At 44.8% G+C, this 12,683-nt stretch overlaps 1 protein-coding gene across 4 annotated transcripts in view; it reads left to right on the forward strand.

The window, feature by feature from the left end:
- Positions 1-12,683, forward strand: part of MAP3K13 (mitogen-activated protein kinase kinase kinase 13) — a 73,382-nt gene that overhangs the window by 3,187 nt on the left and 57,512 nt on the right. For 3 of the 4 annotated variants that reach the window (XM_017826303.1, XM_017826299.1, XM_017826301.1), the window contains exon 2: positions 6,994-7,108. The gene's annotated coding sequence lies outside the window, so the exon portion shown is untranslated. Of the gene's footprint in view, positions 1-1,896; positions 1,999-6,993; positions 7,109-12,683 lie in introns of those variants that run through there. The other variant, XM_017826300.1, reaches the window with a different exon arrangement.

The following is a 12,683-nucleotide window of genomic DNA, read 5'->3' on the forward strand; positions in this document are numbered from 1 at the left end:
GCCCTCTGCTTGTCTATTTTCCTTAGTTCTCATGGACAGGAGTAAGTGGTTGTGTGGTGGGCTGGATTCACCTCCCAATTAGCACCACATGGAAATGGAATCCGTGGAGCTGTGTCTGTTCCTGGGCTGGTGCATCCAGCACGTCTGCCCATCAGGCAGTTCAGGGATCAAAATCACTTAAGCTGCTCCTGAAAGTGTTCCCTGAGGCTGCACTTCCCTGGACAGGCCTGGTGTTTGTGGTTTGGCTCTTTGGTGATGTTACTTTGTTGTTTTATTTCGGAGTTTTTTGGATGAGAGCTGTGCACTGCTGTCTATCTCCCTATTTCCTGAAGTGGCCCATACCCTCAGCCCCCTCCCTCCACTTTTTCACTGTAGAAATACTTCTCTTTTGTTTCCTGAAAAAAAATCACCTTTGGGTGGTGACCAAACTGGTACCTTTGAAGCGTTAGAAATGTAGAACTGGAGAATTTTTATCATTTTACCTGTGGTGGTGATCACCAATAACTCTACTGGAATCACTGCTAAAACAGATGCTCGTGTTTAGAGAACAAAAACAGTATTTGAGAGATGTAGAGATGTGAGCGGTAACAATAAATAAAGAAATCACATTTAGACACAGAGAACAGGTGGATGAAGAATTGAAACAGATGTAGGAAACAAGAAATTACTCTCAGTTGCTCGGTTTTGGTCTGAACTGTATTTTAACAGCTGTTTCTCACATCAGAAAGATCTCTGTCCAAAAGGATGATAAAAGATGGGACTACTGGCAAAAATTACATCAGATGCATGCAGAGAATGTTTGTTGAATATAAACAATTTGGCCACCTTCACCAAGGCTAAGAACAATTAACTGAAAAAAAATCACTGTTTATTGTGTTATTTTAAAGTCTGTGTTGGTACAGCAGCTCACAGATTTTACTCAGGTATTTTGTGGAGAATAAATGCTTCTCCTGGTAGTGTTCAAGGGTTTTATATAAGCCTTTGTGACATAGTTTGATGACTTAATTGCAGTGTTAAAATACTGCTTCTGGAGCAAGTGCTGAATTTCCAGACCTTGGTGTGGTTTACTTTTAAATGCTTTTTGCAGTGGGGCTCCTGACCCTGCCTTGAATCTGCTCTGCAGTTTACAAGTGCCATTGTTTAGGCTCATTTCATGGAAATATTTTCTTTTAGGTCCCTTATTAGAATTATTAAAGCTGAATCTAACTGCTGTCTCCATAGAATTTACCTTCATAACTTGTGATGGAGAAGATAACTTGCTTTTATAATTTTTTTTGGTAGAAATGACAGTGTAAGCTTTAATAAGCTCCTGTATCCAATATTCCAGGTGGGTCTCAGCAGTGCAGCGCTCCAGTTAAATATTGACTTGCTGTGTAGGACTTTGGTCTTGGGTAATCCTTGCTGAAATTGCAGCCAGGAGAAAGGTATTGTGGCAAATATAAACACTTAACATCACCCTCTACCGAACTAGAGCCAGTCTGGATGTGGGGAATGGTCCCAGAAGAGGCTCCCAGGGTTGGGAGTCTCTGCTGGATGATGTGAATGGATAACCACGTTTGTACCTGGCCATGGGGACAGTCCTTGTCTGTCTCTCTGTAGTGAAATAACTAGAATTTGGGGTCTCATTGTCGGTGCCAAGCCTGGTGGTCCTTTCTAATCTTGCCCTTATTCATGCTGGTGCCTCTGGCTGGCAGGAGTGGTGTGTGCCAGGAGCCCAGCTGGCAGGAGGTCTCGGCTCTGGGACTGTGCCTCCCACCACAGAAGGCTCTTTGTGCCTTATGGACACGTGATCCCCTGAAAAAATAAACATTTCTCGTTCTTGCAGAGATTTGCTTTCAGATATGAACTAAGCATAACTGTTTCAGCGTTTCCAGCGTGCTCCATCCCTCTCTCCTTGCTGCTGTAAGCTTTCTTGCAAAGGTCTGAAATCTGCTCACTGAACTTCATTGCAAATAGAATCCCTCTGGAACTGAGAAGATAAATTTTGTTCAGGATGTGGTGTGTAGCATTTTTGACTGCTTTGCTGTGGGGGAGCAACACAGAGCCATATATTCAAAAAAACTTTCTTTTTTCCAGCTAAGAGGCTTTGTGCATGGGAGGCATCTTATAGACTTTATTATTTGCTTGTAGGGAACAGGAATTTCAAACTAATCAGAAGATTGGTAACAAACAAACAAACAAAAAGTAATCTATAGTGCTTTAGGCAAAGGAATTTCTGCATCCTTTAGTAGTAAAAATATTTTGAGCTGTTTTTTATGTGGGGGGATGAGTTATTTTATATCTTGAAGTCGTCTTTTTCCTGTCAGAATCTGGTTCTGGGAAGATTTTTCTCCTGTGTCACTGGAAGAAGGTTGGGTATGTCATGTGTCAACTTTGCTATAAACTGAGGTTTCGATGGAAGAAACCTTTTGTTTTCGATTCAGGATTGGGTTGATGAATCCTGTTTTTAACTTCTTATCTTTGAAACCGTTTCCTTAAGTGTGATGGGTGTGAATTGAAGAACCTGTAGAGGAAAAAGTGGCTCAAGTTTTTAGCATTCCTGTAATTTTTCTGCTTTGTGAGTGCTGTGTTATGGTGTGACTCACTTTCAGGTGTGTGTCACAGATGTGTGGCTGCTTGGTGTGACTGAGGTCAAGATTTAGGCTGAGCTCCAGATGGTGGCCAGAGGATTACTTGAGGGCTAATTACAAGAGTTCTTTGTCTAAGTCTGAATAGTTACATCACAAAGATTCTTCTTTAATGATTCATCAGGCAATTTAGTTGGGATAAACACCACAACTTTTTCACTTTCTGATTAAGTGTTTTTCCTTTTGGCTCGTGTTGAGCTGTACCCCAGCACTTGCAGGCTGTTTTAATGGGCATTCACTTCCTGACTCTGACAATGGGATCTCTGGCATCTTTGAACTCTGGATAACTCTTTTTCTCTACATGTGTGGCCTACATTTCTCCCTGCATCCATCTACAGGGCAAGGGAACTGCTGTGGTGGGAGCTGTGAACAGAGGCCCCTGCCTGTGGTTTATTCAGGCATAGGCTGCCTTGAGTTAGCAAAGCTATTTTTGGGGTTCCCTCGGGGAGAAGGTGGTCAGGGCATTCAGCCTTGCAGCTGAGCAGAGTCAGCTTTGGTGTCACTGTGCTGGGTCAGCTGGTGGTGGTGGTTCTGTCAGAGGGGATCCCAAGGGGGTGTTAGTGAGGTTACCCAACAGCTAACTGCTGAGAAAACCTTCATTTTGCTCTCTTAGTTTGTTATTGTTGCCAGGAAACACCTTGTGCACATTTCAGAGACTTGTAAGTTGTGGCTGCTCCTATCTTAGCTCAACAGATTTGCCCTGTGACTCCTGGATAAAGGTCAACATCCCCAGCATCCACATCTCCGGATCACAGTGCCAGCCTGTCTTGTCAGGATGCACTGTCACTCTCCTGGAGGGTGCCTGGTGCTGTGGCCACTACAGTTGTGGCCTTTGGTCTGTGGCAGGATGGCTCAGTGCTAAAGGGGATGGAATTTCCTCTCCATTTTATCCTTCCCTGTTTCTGCACTGCTCAGGTATCCCTCAAGGAGGAGTTTCCCACTCATGCTGTGTATCCAGTGCTGGTGGATTCTGGGGAAGCCAGACCCCAGCCCAGCCCCTCAGTGCTGGTGGAGGAAACGGTGCTGGGGTCTCTTGCTGGTGGTGTCTGGGCCTCAGGGATGCCTTAGTTTTCATAGAATCATTTGTTTTCTACCTGTTTTTCCTTGTAACAACCTGAAGTTCACCATGTTGCTCAGTGGCATCAGGACACTCCTTTGGGAATGAGCGTGTTTAAATGTTGCCTTAGCAATAGGATTGCTGGAAGGACTCCTCTTTTCCTGGGTGCAGTCAGTGTGTCATACACCTGACACAGAGTACTGTGACCTTCCTGGTTCCCTTAGAAACAGAGCACTCCTTTAATGGGCTATTTATATTCCTCGAGGTGCAATGTCCTGTGGTCTGGATGTACTTTCCTGTCTCTAGGGGGAGGAAATGCTGGTGCTGCTTCACTGATTTGGGGTGTTCTCCTGGCTAGAGCCTCCTCCTGCAGCCTGATGGGCAGAGAAAGGTGCTGGCTGTAAGATACAGGTATTATTTTTGTGTTCAGTCATCCATTACCTGTTCCTGGGGGCAGGAGCTCTCTGGGGAGAGATGATCCAAGCTGTTGATAGGCTCTGTTTAGTGCAGTCAAGTTGAGGAGCTCAGTAGGCTGGCCACTGAGGGCAGACCTGGATAGAAGCCTTCTAGCACTTGGAGCCTTAGGGAATGTTTGCACAGTCACTTTTCCCCCTGTGCCTGGGGCCAGAATATACAGCCTGCAACAGAAAGTCGTCCTGACGTGTCTTAAGAGACGAAAGGATTTGTCTGGGTTTTCCTTTGCTTTGTTAGGGAATAGCTGGCCTGGGGACCAGCACTGTGAGCTGGCTGCTTTCCTGGGGTTCTGAACACCCTGATGCAGCAAAGGTCATTCCCCAGAATCCAGGTGTGAGATTTGGTCAGTGCCATCTTCAGAACCCAGATTGCTGTGAAGTCTCTCTGCCTTCTTTTCCAACAGGAAGTATCGGTTCTCTTACAAAAAGTGTAAATCTGAACCCAGGCATCCTGGTTCGTGGAGTGGGAGGCTGTTGTATGTCTGACCTCAGACTGCAGGCTGCTCAAGGGTTTACCACACGTGACACCTGGTGTTGCATCAGATGATTGACGGGGGATTTTGTTGATTCCCTCCTGGCCAAGGCATCCTTGAACCTTCTATTTTGAGAGATCCATATGGTTGCAGGACTGAAAGAAAATCCTAACTTCAGGCTTGTGTTGTGTCTCGTGGGCTGGTGCTGGGAAGTTCTTGGCAATTACAAGAGCCCTCTCTTCTCCAGTGTGTACCAGGAAAGGTGGTAATAAAGAACCTGCTCAGCCTCGTTGTGCTCAAGGAGCTCGGTGTTTTCTTTGGAGGTGACAGGACTTCATACTCCTTCATTTCCCTTCTTCCCTGCTAAGTCATGCTATTTCCAAGTTGCTCCCTAAGATTTCATTTCAATCTTTTTGCTGAAACCTCACATCTCCAGGACAGAGGTGCTAGACCACACTTGTAGGTTGAGAGAGGACTTTCTCTTCCCCCCCCCATAACTGGAGGATTAAATCATCCAGTCATTCTTTGAAGCTACTACTAAGAGAGCAAGGCTATTGCCAGAGTGACTTGGAGGTACATTAGAGACTCTTAGGAGCTTGTTTATGATCTGTGTGATGAGAGATGTTCCTTGTCCTCCTTTCCCCAGGCTAGCTCAGATTATGCTGATAGCATTAGTGAAGAACACTTCCAAGTCTGATGTCACTCTACTGCAAAAACCTGGAGGTTTGTTGAGACACTCACCAAGCCCAGGGACTTTGCAGAGTCATCCAGGAATGAAACTGCACTTTGTGGGGCAAAATGTACTGAGATTGCTGCTTGCAGGGAGGACTCTGACACTTGTTTGGAGAGAGCTGTGAGAGGGAGCTCCAAGCAGAGCTCTACACACACACTGTGCATGTGTGAAGTTACCTGACAGTTCAAGAGAGGTGCCTTTAAGCACTTTAATGTGTATTGTCTGTTTGACACTCTACTCCTCTTTTTGTAGTTCTTTCAAATTCTAACAGCAAATTGAATGGACTGAGTTTGGGATATATGCAAGACCTCCATGCCTGTGAGCCTGCAAAGGGTTGTAAGACTTGCCCTGTGGATATTCCTGAAGGGGGAAAAGGTTCTTGGGGACACTTTGCATCTCAAGCAGTGAAGTGTGTGAAAGTGGAAATGGACAGTAATTAATAATACCAAGCTGTAATTATTGGGAAGGAGGTGTCTTTTCCTGGCTAGTGAGGACCTTGAGAGTGTGACCTGAGTAATCTGAAGGAGTTGGAGCCTTGAGCAGCTTTGTGACTCTTTCACAGAGGCTTCCAAAAGGACGCAGCATTGATAACGGGAACTGCGGGATGTGCTGGGTTGAAATTTTATCTGCCCGAGTAGCTGCTAGTCCAATTCCATTAATGTTTGCATATTTAATAAACTTTTAATGCTGGATTTTAATGAGTTGGCAGTTATCTCTGAACACCCAGCAGCAGCAGTCACAGAGTCTAGGTGGCTCTCAAATGCAGATTTCCCTCGCTTAGAAGACATGTGGCTTTTCCTTGGGCAGTCAGCACTTGACAGGCTATGGAATGCTTTGATTTGGTTTGTATTGATGTACATCAACAGTGAATTCTTAATTTGGATGGAGCCCTAGGGTTAAGTTTTCTGGGGAGGAATCTTTTTAAAAAGCCAGATGTAAGAGAACATGACCTTGGTTAATCTCGTAACGCACCACTGATCTACTTGGGATGTTTCTTGCTAGTGATCTAATTATTTTGGCTGCAAAATGGGACTGCCAGGGAAATTGCTTCTAATCTGGCATTTGCTCTTACACACTCCCAGTGCTTTTGCTTTGCCTTTTTTTTTTTTTCCCAAATTTATATCAAACTCTTCCTAATCCCAGGCAGGCTAAGAAGTGCCCTGGCTGTGCTGCACAGTTGGAACCAATTGTCTCTGAGGTTAAGGAAGGTAATCAATCATCAAGGCAAAATTCAGCAAGAAGTTCATGTTTGGGCTTTTGAGATAAACCTAAGTGTAGTTAATATGTCAGTATGTCAAATGTAGCAGGCAAGGTGAAAAGGGACTTCTGATAGCACAGTGTAATTCTCAGTTCTGGCACCAGTATGACTTTTATTAAGTCCCCTGCCCATTCCCAACCTTTAGGATGAATTCTCAATATGCTGCTGTAATATAGATGGCAGATGTATAAGCTGTGAGGGTAGCAGGAAATAATTCCTTACAGCCTTCTCTGAGATAAGACAACAGTAATTCAGTGGCTGGACCCATCAGATGGGTTTCAGGTGACCTTTCAGTGGGCCTGGTAAAAAGCAGGAAAAATCTAATGTTTATCTGAGCCATAGTTTAAATTGATGTTCTTTTTATATCTCCAGAGCACCAGTTGGGGAGGAAGAGCAAAGAGACTTAAGGACAAAAACTGATGGACCATTACATCTTCCAAAATGAGCCTACTCACACTTTTCTCCAGGAAAATAACACGTCTTGAAGGTGAGTAGGTTTTCTGTGTGACAGATGAGCTGTGTGATGTCTTGGACCTTGACCATCAGTATTCCAAAGACAGATCCATCCTCATTTCAGCTTAGCCTGACACTGCCTCTCTGGGCTGGCACAGCCCATGGAAATGTGCTTGTGAAAAGATGTATTTTATTACTGGGAGAAGTATGGAGGAAGTAGGGAATATTTTCCACCATAGCAGTGAATTATTATTACTGTTAATTTGGAAACCCTTGAGAAAGCTGGAGTGCTTAGTGAAAGAGGTGAGCCATTGGGAACATGGGTATTTTTTTGGTGAGTGGAGAAAATGCAGGTGCTTTATTTGCTGGATGAGAAAGTTAAGTTTGTAAGGCAAACTCTAGTTTAGTTTGGTGAATGTATTAAATTACACAAGGCATTTTCAAGTGCCGTTCCAGTTGTACCTCAGATGATGTTTTCAGTGTTCAGAAGAGCTGAAGAAGAGTGCTTGTTATCAAAGATGATAAAGTAATTTCCCCAAAGTAAGGAACATAATGCTTGGATGAAATTAAATCAAAATTGTATTTTGTAGAGGTTGTGGTATCTTTTATGTTATTTTTGTACTCAGCCCCTTAGGGCTGTAGGCAGTGACCGTGCAGTTTTGTTTTAAAATCCTTTAATAACAGAAATCAAAATGGGAAATGTTACGTAAGTCCTCTGCTCAACATTGAAATAAAACCAGGGTTTCTGAGACAGTTAAGGTTTAAAATATCTTGGTTTAGACTTTACTCTCACTTTAATAAATAATGTATAAAAGGAAGCCGTGTAAGCCTAAGTTTGCCTGCTTAGCAGTTTTAATTCTGATGTTGTAATTAGGCTAATAAATTTGCTTTTCTGTTGGTTACTTTATTGATAGCTATTTTTTCTGTGTTTTGGTATGAACCAAGTAGTAGCTGTAGACTCAGAGATAATAGTGGAGAGTAAGTGGTGAAATGTGGGTGGCTGTCAGTTGTCATTCTGTCTGCACAGGAATTGCCCTAAAATGTTCAGCATTGGTGTCACAGGCCTTTTGTGCATAAATGCTTTTCTGGGTGAGGAAAAAGGCCTGGCAGAAATTCAGCCTGAACTTTTTTCCCGTGGTTTTGCAGATTTGCAGCTGTGTCTCACTAGTTATGTGAGTTTCTTAAATATCTGTATATTTGGTAGCACTGAGAGCCTCTCAGGAGTGTAGGACTTGACAGAGGGGTGAGGAGATGCAGTGTTAGAGGACTTTACTACATGAGAAAGAAACAGCTTGTGGCTGGAGAGGGAAATACTGTTCACAATCACTGGTGCTCTTTGGTTTCTGGTATAATCTGCACAGCTCGGCATAAAAGGATGGAAAACCGAAAGCCCCAAAGTAAAAGGTGTTAGCAAGTTCTAAAATGCTCTCTTATATTGACTGTTGTTTTCCAAGTGTCCTCTTCAGATGTTATCAGTGAACCTCTGGCCTAAAGAATCTGGAAAACTAGGGAATCTCACCTGGAAATATTTATTCTGGTAGAGTTTGTGTTTTTCTGTTGTGTGGATGAACAGAAATATCTCCTCTTCCTTTTGCTCTCTTCCTCTTTCTTCTGCTTTCCCAGCCTGTGAAAGGTGCCACTTTAATCTGTGGAGAAAGATTGGGCAGCAGGGTGGAGAGAGAGAGAGAGAAGGGAAGAGTGAAAAGAGGATATTTTTTGCTGCTATAAGGCTTCTTTGTTCTCCGAGGTCAGGAGGAGCTGAGCTCCCAGTGACTTCATAGGCTCTTCTGTTACCTGTTCTCATAAGCCTGAAGGGGTGGATCCTCCTCTCTGTGAGTCACTAAGTAAATATCAGGCAGTGCTGGTATTCCTGATACTGCTCCGAGTGCTTGTGCCTGTTTCTTGTGTGTTGTTTACTCGCTGTTTTCGTAGCTGCTATCACAGCCCAGCAGATTTTGTCAGCACAGGGGCTTCTCACGGTGTGCAGCTGGAGAGAGGCACCTGCCTCGGAGCCAGGAGCTGTTCCAGCCTTGTTCCAGCGTGGATTTTCAGTGGGAGCTGGCAAATATTTGGAGATATTTCCAGTAAAACAGTTGATTCTGATTCTTGGCTCGTGATCAGAGGCAGCATTGTGGTTTGCCAGATGGCCCTGCGAGCTGGGTCTGGTGCCTGCTCCGGCTGCATCCCCCCTGCAGGGCAGGGCAGGGCAGGGCAGGAGGTGCCTGCCCGGGTCCCGAGGGAGCTCCGGAGCACAAACTGCCCAGGGCTGGCAGGAGCTGCTGCTCTCAGCAGTTCCTTCCTGCTGGGCTGGCTGTCAGCACAGCTGGGTGCTGCAGGCAGGGCTCAGAGCCCTGTGCCCCGGCAGCTGCTGCAGCTGGGGGTGGCTCAGGAATGATCATAGTTTGGATTGGAAGGGACCTTAAAGCTCATCCAGTTCCAACCCCCTGCCATGAGCAGGGATGCCACTCATTAGACCAGGTTGCTCCCAGCCCCATCCAGCCTGGCTTTGAACACTTCCAGGGATGGGGCAGCCACAGCCTCTCTGGGCAACACATGATGGTATGGTGGTGTCTCCTTGAGCAGATCTGAAGCTTCCATGAGGGGACAGGGAGCTTCAAGAGTTTGTGCTCACTGGGAAGCTCTGCTAGGGAGGGAATAAGGCACGTTATCCACTGACCCACCCACATACCATAGGACTGGCTTCCAGTGTGCATGCATTCCAGTTTTGGATAACCACTTGGTTTTGCCCACAGTCTGCATTTGTGTCCATTTTTTATGTGGATTAGACTGAATCAGTCTTCTGTCCTGTATGGAAGACCCTGGATAGGTGTAGATGTCCCTGGTGGCTTCTTTCCCTTGCTTGTCTGCCCCTGATATGTTGTCACTTGTGGCCTTATGGGATTTGAAAATGTCTCAGTGTTTCTGGATAAAATTCTCATCTCATTAGGTGAAAAATGTGCCATCAATTTAACCTGAATCTGGACCAAATATGGACAGTTTGAACCTTGGGCAAAGACTCACAAACTGAATGGTGCTGCCCACCCAGAATCGGTTGCCATCCTTATTTTCTCTGGGACAGGGAACACTTCAAGTGCTGGGTTTCTGGGACCATTTTGGGGGAGCTGACCAGGCCACTGGAGACTAGAGCTGTGGGGCAGAACTGCACCAACTTTTAATTACACCTTTGCTTTTACTGGTACTGTCTTCAGGGCTTTGCTTATCCCTTTCTGCCAAGGGAAACTCTCCCAGCCACCTCTAGAGACACTTGAAGTCCAGGTAATCCTGAGGTTCTCTCTTTCCTGGAGTTACTGAGGGTTCCATGGTATGAACTGAAAGCCCAGTAGATGCAACTCAGCTGTGGTACAGGCAGTGTGAGCAGCCTGAGGCCCAAATTCCTGGGGGAAGATCCATCAGATTCATCCCCACATTGAATTTATATCCAGTGTTCCAGCAGTGGATTTGACAGCTTGGCTGCTGGATATATGTGGGCATTTTGGGATGTTTCAGTTGCTGTGTTGGGAACCATTTGTTTTGCTTCATCTGGATGTGACATATTACCACTGTGGCCTGATAGGATCCACTTAATGGCACAGTGTACAATCAGCATCAGCCTGAGGTGAGCTCTTCACCCACTGCACTGTAATTAACTTGTGATGAACAAAACTTCAGGAATTCCTTCTCTGGGACCTTACTGTGCCAGGAGGAACCTGCAGTCCAGTTTTGTTAGAGAGTAAGTGTCCAGACTAAAAGCCACTGCATGTTTTTCTTGTATTAAGATCTGCTATTAAGAAAATAATTTTTGCTAAGCAGAGCTGACATTTAGTTAAGGGAATAAATTGTAAAATCCACACTGGGGGGAAAAGGAGGTATCGCTTCAGATTCCTGTGGTGGTTTTTCCAGCTGGCAGAGTAAACCAGTTATATTTTCACATGGTGTATTTTTTCCTACATTTAAATATTGTGTTTGATTAAGTTCTGATCATGTATAACTTTTAGATACTGATTGGTATGATATGGGTGCAGCAATCAGTTAACTGTAGCTTTGCCAGGTGGCATTGCCTCTCTACATGTTGCCTTATCAATTAAGATATTGTTTCTCAAGCACATTGCACTTGCCATCTTGAAACAGACTTACATCTCTATTAAAATAACATTTACTCAGTGCTCCCAAGTAAAGGAGAAGTTTAATTTTACTGATAAAGGATCACAGTCAACTTATACTTAATTCATTTACCACTTGACTTGGTCTCCTTTCTCTGGTGCCTGAGCCTGTTATTTCGAATAGCTGTGTTTGGAAAGCTGCTCAGTTCTGTGTTCTGATGTCTGTTGACACAATTTATTTTTCCTTGAAATCTAACCACTCTGAGTTGATGCATCTTTTTTAATCTCAAGTTTAATCTCTGGTTTTCTCTTTTTAATTTACACAACCTTGATAAAAGCAGCCAGGTTATGCTGGGGTCAATTCGATGATAATAAATTCCTTCTCTCCTTCCTTAAGCCAGAGTGTAAATGAAATAAGCTAAATTTACTGCCTGTTCTTCATGCCTTTTTGTCCAGTGCAGAAGAAAATTAAGCTGTTTTGACCTTTCTCTGACACTTGTAGTCAGTGAAGATGGGGGCAGAGAGAGGCTTTGTAAAAATAAATGAAGTCGATATTGGTCTTTCTAAAATCGTTATTAATGCACTCCAGTGAAAGTCCCAGCCTGTGAAGGCAAGTGCAGGCAATCTCAGCTGCTATTTCATCCACCTCCAAGTTTTTGTTCCACCTTTAGAGCACTTTGTCACAGAGGTTTTGGGGTGGTGGCTCCGAGTGGGTGCCATGCCTTGGGTGAGCTGTGTCCTGCCCTTCCCTTGGCACCGCCAGAACATCAACTGGGCTGGATCTGAGCAGGGCTGGCTGAAATCAGGGGCACTGGGGGCTTGGGCACACCCCTGGCAGTGATATATATCCATTAAAAAAAAGGCTTACAATAACCTGGAGGGTTTCATAGAGTCACAGAATGGTTTGGGTTGGAAGGGACCTTAAAGCCCATCTCATTCCACCCCCTGCCATGGGCAGGGACACCTTCCACTAGCCCAGGTTGCTCCAAGCCCCGTCCAACCTGACCTTGGACACTTCCAGGGATGGGGCAGCCACAGCTTCTCCGGGCAACCTCTGCCAAGGCCTTACCACCCTCATAAGGAAGGATTCCTTCCCAGTATTTACTCTAAATCTTTCCTCCTCTAGTTTAACACTGTTCTGCCTTGTCCTATCATTCCTTATTCTTGCATTGTCCATTGCAGCTGTCACTTAAGAAGGAAAAACTGAGTTTACTCCCAGTTTACTCATAGTTTACCACCCAAACCCTAACAGTGTGTGTGCTGCTACTTTGTATTTTTCCTGTTATATTTGAAGAGCTGAGCTGTGTGCTCTTGAATGGATTGTGTTCTCTCCCCAGAGGGCAGGTAAGAAGGTGAAAACCGAATGTTTGCATGACCAAATGTTGCAGCAATAGCAGAGGGTACTGTATCTCAGCCCAGGTAATGCCAGGTCTGACAAAACCCCTACTTGGTGCATTCCTGCTTCTCTGCTTCTATTTCCTAGACAGCTGTGCTTGCACTGGCTGACTT

This window comes from Lepidothrix coronata, unplaced genomic scaffold, assembly GCF_001604755.1.
Source record: "Lepidothrix coronata isolate B3197 unplaced genomic scaffold, Lepidothrix_coronata-1.0 Scaffold125, whole genome shotgun sequence".
Lineage (NCBI taxonomy): Eukaryota > Metazoa > Chordata > Aves > Passeriformes > Pipridae > Lepidothrix > Lepidothrix coronata.